The sequence below is a fragment of the Eufriesea mexicana genome, unplaced genomic scaffold (genome assembly GCF_001483705.2).
Source record: "Eufriesea mexicana isolate 0111107269 unplaced genomic scaffold, ASM148370v2 scaffold124, whole genome shotgun sequence".
Classification (NCBI taxonomy): Eukaryota; Metazoa; Arthropoda; class Insecta; order Hymenoptera; family Apidae; genus Eufriesea; species Eufriesea mexicana.
The window spans coordinates 1,006,180-1,017,054 of NW_016908357.1; positions in this window are offsets into that span (position 1 = coordinate 1,006,180).

Consider the following 10,875-nt stretch of genomic DNA (forward strand, 5'->3'; position numbering starts at 1 on the left):
AAAAAGTAAAGTTCGCTTAGGATCGTGTCACTTACCCGAGGACTCTTATCCCGGAAGGAGGACGGATCACGCGCGATTTCGTTCTGTTTCAACGATGGCCCTGGCGGAAGGGCGGTGCAGAGGAGCGGATTCAGGGACGGAAAATGGGCTTTGTGCGGGACTCGCAAATGGCGAGAGAGCGAAAAAGAAATAATTTCAAATGGAGCCCGCATGTGATACACGCGTCCGAGTATTCTTCAGCCGACGTGTACACGCGTACAACACACCCCGGCGACCGACGACGTCGCTTCTGTCCCTCTTTTCAGGGTTCGCCGCGAAGCACCGTTTTGCATTAAATCGCCGCTACGTGTGTAATCGCGAACCAAGGGCGACAGAAAAAGGGGGAAAGGCTCGTAGGAGTTTTAACGTGCCTCTGCTCGCACTAGACGCCACACCACCCTGCCTATCATGGGGGTTCGATGATGGTTTACGAATGAAGACTTCAAAATGCGCGGACAATGCGCGACGACTCTGTGTGCCCGTCCCTCTGCTTCTCTCAAAGAATCGCGCGCCAGTTAAGAGGGTGTTTACGTATATTCGTTTTACGAGGACCATTCCCCCCTCGCTCGTCTTCCTTTGGCTCGCACTCGCGTTTTAGAGCCGAAGGTGTGCCCCAGCGTGGTCGTGGCTGGTTGCGCTCGAGGTTTTAATTTTAATTACCGTGCGGTGGATACGGCCGCGATTAAATCAATAGCGGTGTTTGGATGCGATATCGATCATACGGGTGTTGGGAAAATAACGAAGTTATTTCCGCGACTCGGCTGCGGTATTGTTCCAAACTCGCTCGGCTCTAATCCGGCGCGTGTAACGAAACGCCCACCTCGGTCCCTATCCCTCTTCCAAATTAACCGTCGGAAAAAGGGGGGAAAAAAAAAAAATGGAAAAAGAAGAATTTTTCACTGCAAGAAGATACTCGATAAAACGTAAAACCGTGGGGAAAAAATTGGAACGCCAACGCGAGCAAGTCGGATGGTTCGATAGGACTCGATGAACTCGGAGATACGGCGAGAACTGGTGAAATTCGGACAGGAAATAACGACGAAACGTCGCGATCTGATGGAGGATCGCGCACCGTCTAGAGAGCGGCGAACGCCGAGGAAGACGGAAGGTACGAGCCCGTGGTCGCGGCGACACGGCTATTCAAATTCCAAAGCGAAAAACGTCTAGCCCGTGGCCCGGCGTAGAAGTCGTCTTTTCGTAATGCCTGGTCTGATATGCATCTACGTGCCTGCCAAGGGCAGAGCCGCCCCGGCTTATTAATATTAAACAGCGCCACTTTCCCGAAGACGGCTGTGCTATTGTCGATCGAGCCTCGTCGCGTTTAACGCGAGTCCAGGGGACTTAACTTACTCGGTACACGGAGGATCCACTTTTAAATAGCGGAACAAGCAATCCACGAGTGAAGGGATTGTTCCCCGATCCCGATGGATACTTCATCCCCTTCTTGCATACGGTCGGACCGCGCCCCCTTGTCGCTCCCTCGTTGGCTACGAAATTTTTATCGGCAGAAGGCAGTGGCATCAAAGAGTTCGAATGCGGAGGAAGTGTTTCTTTGCTAGACGGGTTCTCTCCGTTAAAGAGTTCGCCTCGCAAGCCTACGCCGCTATACGCTAAACGTATCCCGACCGTTTCTCGGGGACGTTTTTTGCCTGAAAACAATCATTTCGTTTGCCGATTAAAACGGAACCCCGCGTTCCAGCGGGGAAATACTCTCGGGGAACAGAGACGACTGATGGTAAGACGCGTCCTCGTATACGCCGCCGACGAATAATCCTTCTTCCCCCTAATTTACCCCTATCGTTCCCATTACGGCTCGTGACTATTACCCGCGTAGAAAACGAACAGAGTTTCGCCGCGAGCTATCGATTACTCGCGAGTGCATTAAGAAACGTTTCCCTAACTAGCGGTTACCCGCGCGATTGATCGCGGCAATTATCGGCGTGGCGGACTTATTGGCACAATTTCTTTTATCTTCCCGATCCCAGGTGCATCTGTTAACCAAGGCGAGAGAGAGAGAGAGAGAGAGAGAGAGAGAGAGGGGGGGGGGGAGAACGAAAGAGAGAATCGTGTCGGAGGCTGAGGGAAAGGTGGGACACGGCGAACACGAGCGCGAGAGAGAAGAAACAATGAACGAGGGAGTTATCTGTAATGGAATAAGTTGGCAACAATGGCGCATTGTTTGCCGGGACGTTCGCATCGTCGCTGTTGACGGACATTATCGCCGGACGTTGCGTTTCCGGCACACAGGAACGTCCTCGTCCCGTCAGAAGACGTGTCAGCCGGCGTGATTCGCGGCGGAATGTATGCCACGCGAGCTACTCCGCTGGCAGAAAGCCACCCATTCAAATTCGCGACCGCCTATCGAACTATCGTGGGCCGCGAATAGAAACGCGGCCGCAGTCGCGGCGAACGTCGCAACCGCATTTTCCCACCGACACCTAGCTGTCGTTTAACTTCTCCTTACGCCGCCTTCGTCCTTCGATAATCACGCCCTCCGGCAGAAAACCCAGTTACGGCGCTAACGAATTCCCGTTTAACCGTCCTCGTCGCTCGCCGAGCCACGAATTTTCCTCCCCCCCCGAGCCGACTTCTAAGCAGCAACTCCGCGACATCGCGGTTCGAAATCGTTCACGGGTAACGACTAGATAGGGGAACGCGATTGTGCGTCCAAGGTTCTCGTCCCTTGGTAACGCGGTAATACCGCAAACAGACGGCCCACGGATTAAGACGGCAACCAGCACCACCTCCCACCAACCCCTTTTCGCCTGGCAATCTTTACTTACCAGTCCGCCTTCCGCGTGTACCACGTGCCGGCTAGAACCCCTTTAAACACCGCTCGAGCCAATCGTGGGATTTGCCTCGGTCTTACCTGCTGCGCTTACTCGAACCGCTTCGTTCCTGCAACGCGCGTACTCGCCGAGAGTCCTTCCCTTTGTCCGCTTCGCGCTCTTTATTCCAGTCCCCGCTAATTTTTATTCCCGGATTAAATCGGGATCACGTCTCGCCGTTTCCCCTGCCTTTCCACCGACGCGTGCGCGTCGCCGTAATTATTTGTTTATACGCAGAGACGGGATGACACGCACGACAAAGCTCCACGCGAATCGCTGATAACGGAAACAAAAGCCGGGTACCACGAGCCTCGCGAAATTATCTTAAAGACCCAACAAATGCATTTTCAGTCGACTGCGCGCCAACACCGAGATGCACGCGATTCCGCTCCTCGACCTAAATTGCCGACCGCCCCCCGTCGCCCCCTGTATCGCATTCGACTCGTTCTTCGGCTTTTCGCCGCCCCGCGCCGTCAGCGCGGATACACGCACGGATACATGCAGAGAAATGAATGGCGAAATTACGCTCGTGAAACAATTCGCAACCTGTGCTCGATGCGCGACGAGTGCGCATCGCCGATGACGCGTTCCGCACTCGAGGACGCAACGGCGTCGTCGTCGTCGTCGTCGTCGTCGTCGTCGTGGTTGTTCGGACGAGACGAACGCGATGGCAAAGGACGGAGAAGCCGCGAAAAGATGTCCGGATGGAATACCACGATGGTCCCCGGTGTGACGGGTATCGTCGTCGGTCGTTGTGTAGGTGCAAAGCGGATTACGAAGAAGTTAAAAGTATTAAAATCACGATGTATTTTAACTCGGGGCTCGCGGAGCCGCGTCGTGTTCTCGAAAACACAGGACAGAGGAACGAAAGAGAGCGGAGAGGAGAAATGACGACGAGGGTGAGGCCGGAAGGCGAGGAACGCGAAACACTGGAGTGGTATGAAGCGCGGAGAAAAGGACAGAGACCAAAGAGACCGAAAAAAGATGACAAGGGGAAGGGGGCGACGAAGGAGTACGAGAAACAGAGAACAGAGGGACGGAGAGTGGGAGAGGAGAGCGGGAGAGAGAAAGAGAGCACGGAGTGTATAAGTGCTCCGGCTGCAGAGACGAGAGATGAAAGGCGTAGCGCGCTCGAGGACACAGATACATTTGTCAGGGAGGATACTAAAAAATAATGAAAAAAAGGAAGCAAAGAAGAAGGGTGGGGGGATGAAAGAGGGTATATCTCGCAGACCTCCGGAATTTTCCGTCCTCTGGAGAAATCTTTCCGTTTCGCGTGCTACGTTATCTTGGAAAATTGATAGCGCGCGCGGGCGCGACGATGATCATCGCGTATTGGTTATTAACGAATAGGGATCTTTCGTTCTTTGCATTTTTTCGCGCGCCCGCCATGTCCCGATTAAAGCGAAAATATCTTTCCTCTCGTTCACTCGATCGTCTGGTCGAGGATTTCCCGGCCGCCATCGCGGATACGCGGAGAAATTTTCGCCGTCAAAAGAGTAGATAACGCATAAGCGTTTACTTCTACAACGTTTAGATACAATTTTCAGTCCATCCGACGGAGGAGAATTAAAGAACAGAGGATTATTCCTCCAGGGGTGCAAAAGGAAGAGAAGGAGGGGAAGCCGGAGGGTGGTTGCAGAAGAACGGGGTGGAATTAAGCATCTCGCCTGAAGAGACTTCAAGTCACTTCAGCATCGTTCCCTTCCCTTCACGGGTACGACAAGGATTAAAATCTGCCTGCTATAGCGTGCCTCCCATCCTCGCCCTACCGATATTAAACGGATGTTTCGATACCTCGGTGTCGATCGGTCGATTCTTTGCAATTTTTCCTCGTCGCGAAACTTTCTCGCCAAACTCGCGAAAATTTGCCCTCCCTCGTAAATCTATCCTTCGTCGAGGATAAAGAAACCTCGGGGTATCGCCGATCGGTAGACACGCGTACATACGAGTTGGCTGTCGCGGAAACAAAATGGACGCAACGTCTTGCTGGTGGGAATTAACGCGGCAGGGTGTCACCGACAGCCTTGACAATCCAGGAAACGTCTATATCAGGATGGATGCGAGTACTGCTGATTACGCGTAGCTCGGGCAGCGCCGTCGCAACGTCAAGATAGCGTGATCGCGTTACAACGACCCTCGAGCGATGCTATCATCCCCGGTTACAAGCGTGGTTAGTCGCGATTAGGCGAATGCGCGATGGTCGCGTGGTATCCCGAGGCACGGGAGCGAATACTCGTTTACGAATACGAATAATTCGAGCACGGGGAGAGGAAGAAGAGAACGTTTCGTCGGGCAAAGATCGAGGAACCAATACCATTTAGGGGCGCCTGCATAAGGTTTGCGCGCGGAGACACACGCGAGAGGTCATAGCGCGACAGGCGAGTTATGGGGTTGTAGCTCCGGGGTGGATGTGCCATGGGATCACCATAAGGTGGGATATTTCGTGAGGTTGTATCCGCGCTACGGGCGCATAGGACGTTCGTGTTCCCGCGGGAATTTCGGGATCACCCGTTATATCCGTGGATACCGGCCGAGCCGTGGAACGACTGGAAAATAATTTGCAGTTCTCGCTCTCGTGGGGAAAATGACCAGAGACGAGTACACACGCGCGTGTTGCTTCCCCCTTCCTCTTGCTTCCGTTACGCTTACTCTTCGTCTATGTCGGCGCAAGTCGGAATTCCGGGGCCGATAATTGGAACGAGATTATCGAGTGCTCGCGTCGGACCATCTCATCGCGATGTATTAATTATCCGGCTGGCCAGCACGCGAATAAACTTTCCGAACCGACCGATTTTCTCCGCCCGATGACGACGCTCGAAAAGTTTATTCGATTTCCCGGCCCGCGCGCGCTCCTATCGGCCGAACGCGCTATAAATTTTCGCCAGACGAGAAGACGAAATTGAAACTCCAGGGAGCGAAGAAACGATGGAAGGAAGGAAAGGATTCGAGGACTATCCCGAAGGAACCGAACGAGATTTCTACGTCCGGGAAACATACTCGTATATTTCTCATCCCCGTGTACCTCTGATTACGACGCCGAATATCTATCCTCGGTTAATATTCCCGTTAGAGCCGGTTTCGTCTATTTTCCATAAAGCTACTTGTCCATACTCGTTGGTCGAAACGAAACGGGTCGCATCGGGTGAAAAGGGGTGGGAAATTCGTCGGACAAGATGGAGGCCGCGTTTCAGGTCTCGCGAGGAAATCGAATGATATCGAATCACGAAAAGCGGGCATTTTTTTGGAAATACGGAAACACAGAAACGGCGACTAAACGTTTATAGGCACTTAGGGCAACTTTTCCTCGCGCAACGCTATATGAATAAGTGATAAAGCGGCGGGAGGACGAGGGAGAGGGCCGTAGTATAAATTCCAGAAGGTTGTCCTTTCCTGGTTCTCCCAGGGGTGCACCACACCCTCTAACCACCGGCATAAGGGTTATATTTGATAGATACGGTCGGGCTAAGTGCTTATCGTATTTCGTTTAGATGCCGCTATACTTAAAGCTACGATCTTTGTGAACGCACCTTAAGAGCAGTCGGTTTAAAGGTCTATCTTGAAGGATCGTCCGAGTTGGACCGATGCCAGGGTGCAATTTTCGCTGAACGAAAATGTATTAGCAATGAGAGTGCACGCTACCACAGAGAGAGAGAGAGAGAGAGAGAGAGAGAGAGAGAGAGACGTGCTAAATTATGAAATTTTTTGTTAGCTAAAAAGCGGCAAAACACTGACCGAGGATCTCGGGGGGGAGGGGAAGGGGGGGGGGCTAGTCCCGCAGGGCGGAGGAAATGCAATAATTTATAAACGGCGTGGACATAGACCCGGTAATTAAATTACGCTCGCGATCGGTCTATCGCGGCGGAAAAGATCTATTTCGCTTCGGCTCTGGCCGCGAGTTTCCGCGCGTTCGCCGATTAATTTACATATCTAATTAATACCGGGCCGTGTGCTTTGGTCCGCGTACTAATGGAGCCCGGCTTAAACGATCGAAATATTCCACGAGCCGGTCCGCATAGGTAATTCTCTATCGCGCGCGTTATGAAAAATTACGCGAGGAAATGGCGACGTTACGCGCGTGGACCAGGTGGTGCGGTGGTGGCAGCAAATCTGTGGAGGATTTCGATTCGACGTTGGCGCCGGCTAGAGAGAGCGAAACACGGAAGAAGCGCCATAGAACGGAACGAGCTGCGGACGAAGAGACCGGGGATAAAGAAAGGAGAGTAGGCTTACCCGGGCTGTTGGAGATCGAAGCCGCCTTATAGCGTGCCTTTTCGATGGTCGTACGAAGGCCTTAAGGGATAAGGCCTCTCTCTCCTTCGCCTCTTCTTTCATTCGCGCTTTCGTTCCTTTCGAAAGAACCAGCCCCCCGGAGGGGTACGTAAGGTACGTTAGTTTCGAGTCCTCCTTACGGCCCACTGGGGGCTGCATTAAAATGCCTCGAATTGTTTACTGCTCGCCAGCGCGAGCAGCTCGCTGTAATATCCACTGTAAACTACGCTTGGATAAAACTCACCCCTTCCGAACCTCCCCATTCTTCTTCTTCTTCTTCTTCTTCTTCTCCTCTTTCCTCCTCTTTCTCTTCTTTATCCTCGGTCGCAACGCCTCTCGTACCACACCTCTTCCGCCTCGCGAGCCAACTAGCCTCGCCACGCAAGCCTTCCGCGGCGGAATTATTTATAAAATTACGCGGACCCCGTACGAATGCGGGACGCGAAAGTTTGTCTATAAAGAGGATCGTCGTCTGCCCCGTCGAATTCGCCCCGCCACGGTTTTTCTCTCGTTCGCGAACATGGCGACCAAGCCGGCGAGATGCGTCGATTATGGCTGCATGGAAGTTATTTTGGCAGCGGTCCCGCGGAAACAACGAATTCGCTCGTTCGAGTGCTATTTTCTTCGTTAATCGAACCGGAAGGAGCGGCACGGAGTAATTGAAGAACGGGTCGTGACCGAGTTCGCGTATAAATGGCTCCGCGGAATGGAATCACGCGGAGGATAAGTCGGCGCGACTGGATGGTTTATCTGGCCAACGGATCGACGGAACGATCTCTCGAGAGGATCCGAGAGAGCGAACACGGAGAGGACGAGACGACGGCGGAGATAACGGGGGAGGGGGGACGATTGTCTCCCGGGGGTGGACAGATTTCTGGACGAGCGCGAAACGTCGAACGACACGGTTTTGCCGGTTTTTCCGACACGCGGTAGAGCGGCGGTTTATGTCGAAAATGGCAGGAAATAACTCGTTACTTTGATTTCTTTGTTCGGTGCGCGGTGCACCTTCGTGCACCTATAGTGAACGGGGAAGATCGATACTTGTTCGTTCCACGCATGTAAACACCGGCTCGCGTTTTGCAACGGGCCAACGGCCGTTTTGTTAAACTCGAGCCCGAACTTTTGTCGTAAACTATACGCTTTATGCGCGGATAGAGAGAAAGCGCGGCACGCATCTGTACGGGACGATTAGGCGGTGCAGGGTGAAAGAGGGGGTGGAAAGAGAGAAGGAGAAAGAGGAATGTGGAACGGAGGGAAAAGGAGGATTGGAATGGAGCGACGACGAGGGAACGGGACAGCGTGTATCCGGGCGAAAGAGAGAAAGGGAATGGGAAAGAGGAAACGAAGGGTGTGCCGGGGGTTGGTTTCAATTAGGAGGCAGTAACTCTCCCAGGCATTGTTCATTTCACTCTAGATTTGTATTCCCCGTTTGTTTGTTCCCTTTGCATTTGCGTTAACCTGAGCAAAAGCGAGCCGCCATGCGCGTATACGCAATCAGTCAGAGCGGAAAAGACGGGACCGAAGCGCGCGCGAGGACGAGAGAGAGGGAGAGAGAGAGAGAGAGAAGCCGCGTGATCATTCCGCTCGGCATCATCGTTTGGATTTTTCTCCTGAAAACACGCTCTCTCGGTGCCGTTTGTTCGAAAACTGCGCGCAGAAATGAGTTCGAACGGGCTGATGAAACGTTAAATGTCTCGATCAGGAGCGTTCGAAAGACGCGAACAATGCGAGCAGTCATTTATCAGCGTTTCAGCGCGGAAAGTAGGAAAAAGAAAATCGGCGCCAGGGGGTAAAATCGATTAAAAGGTACGACGGTGGAACGCGAGGTCCTGCGAATCGTTTAAAACCATCGGTATACCCGTTTCGTTATATACCTACAAACGTATATATATATATGTACTCGTTCATCCATGGCGTACGGGGAAACTAATATAGAGACTTATACGCTATTTTATGCGTTTATAGGAGGCACCTTGGGTTCGAATATTTCCTCGACGAGGGCTGCGAGCCTCGTAACGAAATTCTCGACTAACTTCGTTCCGCACCTGTATACTCTCTGGCTCCTCGTTCTTCCCGTTCGAACTCGTAAGAAGTTTCGTTTACGTCCATATGCCGAAATAAACTGAATTTCAACCGGTGATTATTCGTTGGATCGCGAGCTCGCGCCCGGCACACTTGGACGCTTTGGGACCTACCTTACCGCGAATAAACGCAAGCAGGCAACGGCATTCCCGCCAAGGTTTAACGTTTCTTCGAATACGCGCCGTAAATGCGGACACGCGGTCGAAAAGAGGGCGAAAAGGGGGCGAAAAGGGGGGTCGAAAAGTGGCGTATCGCGTGTGACGACGAGCGAGAAAAATCGACGCGGGATAGAAAGCGGGTATCGATTACTCGATGCGAAACAGTCGGCGTGCAATTGGAATTTTGTTATGCGAAACGTCAACGTACGTAGTTTGGCCGATGCGTGGTGACGTGAATCGATTCGGGCAAACGTTATCACCGATGACGTACGCATTTCTACGTATCTGGAAACGAGGTTGCTCGTTGGAAGATCCCAAGGATAAAAACGATAGCAGGTAATCGCGGGGATGATCGCGATCGAGCCCGTGTCTCGGACATTTCACCCCGTCCCCGGCAGAGTTGGAAAATTTCCTTTCCGCGTAGCCGGTAGACGTTTGCTCGCGAGTCGGAATTAATAGTCGCGACTGGAAGCAACCCCTTAAACCCGGCAGTGGTAAACGGCAGCTCGACGAAGAAGGGAGAAAGAGAGACGGCTGCGAACGACTAGCTAGCCCGGCGAAATGAAAGCGAGAGCATTTTACGGGAGAATCAATTCTCGCCACGAACGTACACGGGCAAGGAAGTCGAGATTACTCCTTGTTCCGTTCTCTGATTCCGCTGGTCTTTTCTCCCTGCCCGAACCGGCAGCCTCCGCAACCCGAAGCTTCTTCCTTTGCGTCGAAACGCCGAGTTATCAAGGCTAATTTTTCGCCTTTGTCGCATCCCTCGGTGGCCACCAGCCGGTTCGTTACTCGTGTTTAGCCGGTACTGTTTTTAATAACCTAATGGCTCTTACGCGGTACATTATGTCGGTAGCATCCCTTCTCTAACCGTTCAACGGCCCCCTGCTACCGCCACCTCCCTTTCCACCTTTTTCTCGTGCCTTCGCTCTTTTATTTGCGATTTTTTCGTTGAAACGACAAAAATATCCGGTCCTTCTCCTTCCTGCTACTCGCCTGCTTGCTTACTTGCTCGCGGCATGCGAAACTTTTGTCCGAGTAAAAAAGGGTGAAAGGAACGTGTGGATGCGGAATGGGGCTCTGCTGGAAGATGCAGAGGGAGACGAGAGAGAGAGAGAGAGAGAGAGAGAGAAACACGGAGAGTGGCTTTCCTCGAATCGAACAAAAATCTTTTACGGTTCCACCCCTCGGTTCGAACGATCGGCCGTGGAAGAAACGATCGCTTAACTCTTCGTTCTTTGCGTTTTCATCGAGAGGAAATTCACCGTGCTCCCTTTCCTTTTCTTCTTCTTCTTCTTTTTTTTTTTTGTTTTCCTTCTTCCTTTCTTTCTTCCTTTTTTCGGCGCTGAAAAGAGGGGGCCGAAGGCAGCGAATCTCTTTGTCGTAATTAGCCCCAAGAGGGTACCGAACCGCGTCGACGTTGAAACGTTTAAATCGATCGTTATCGTTTACACCCCGATATCCTTTTGCCCCCCCCCCCCCCCCCCCCCCCCCCC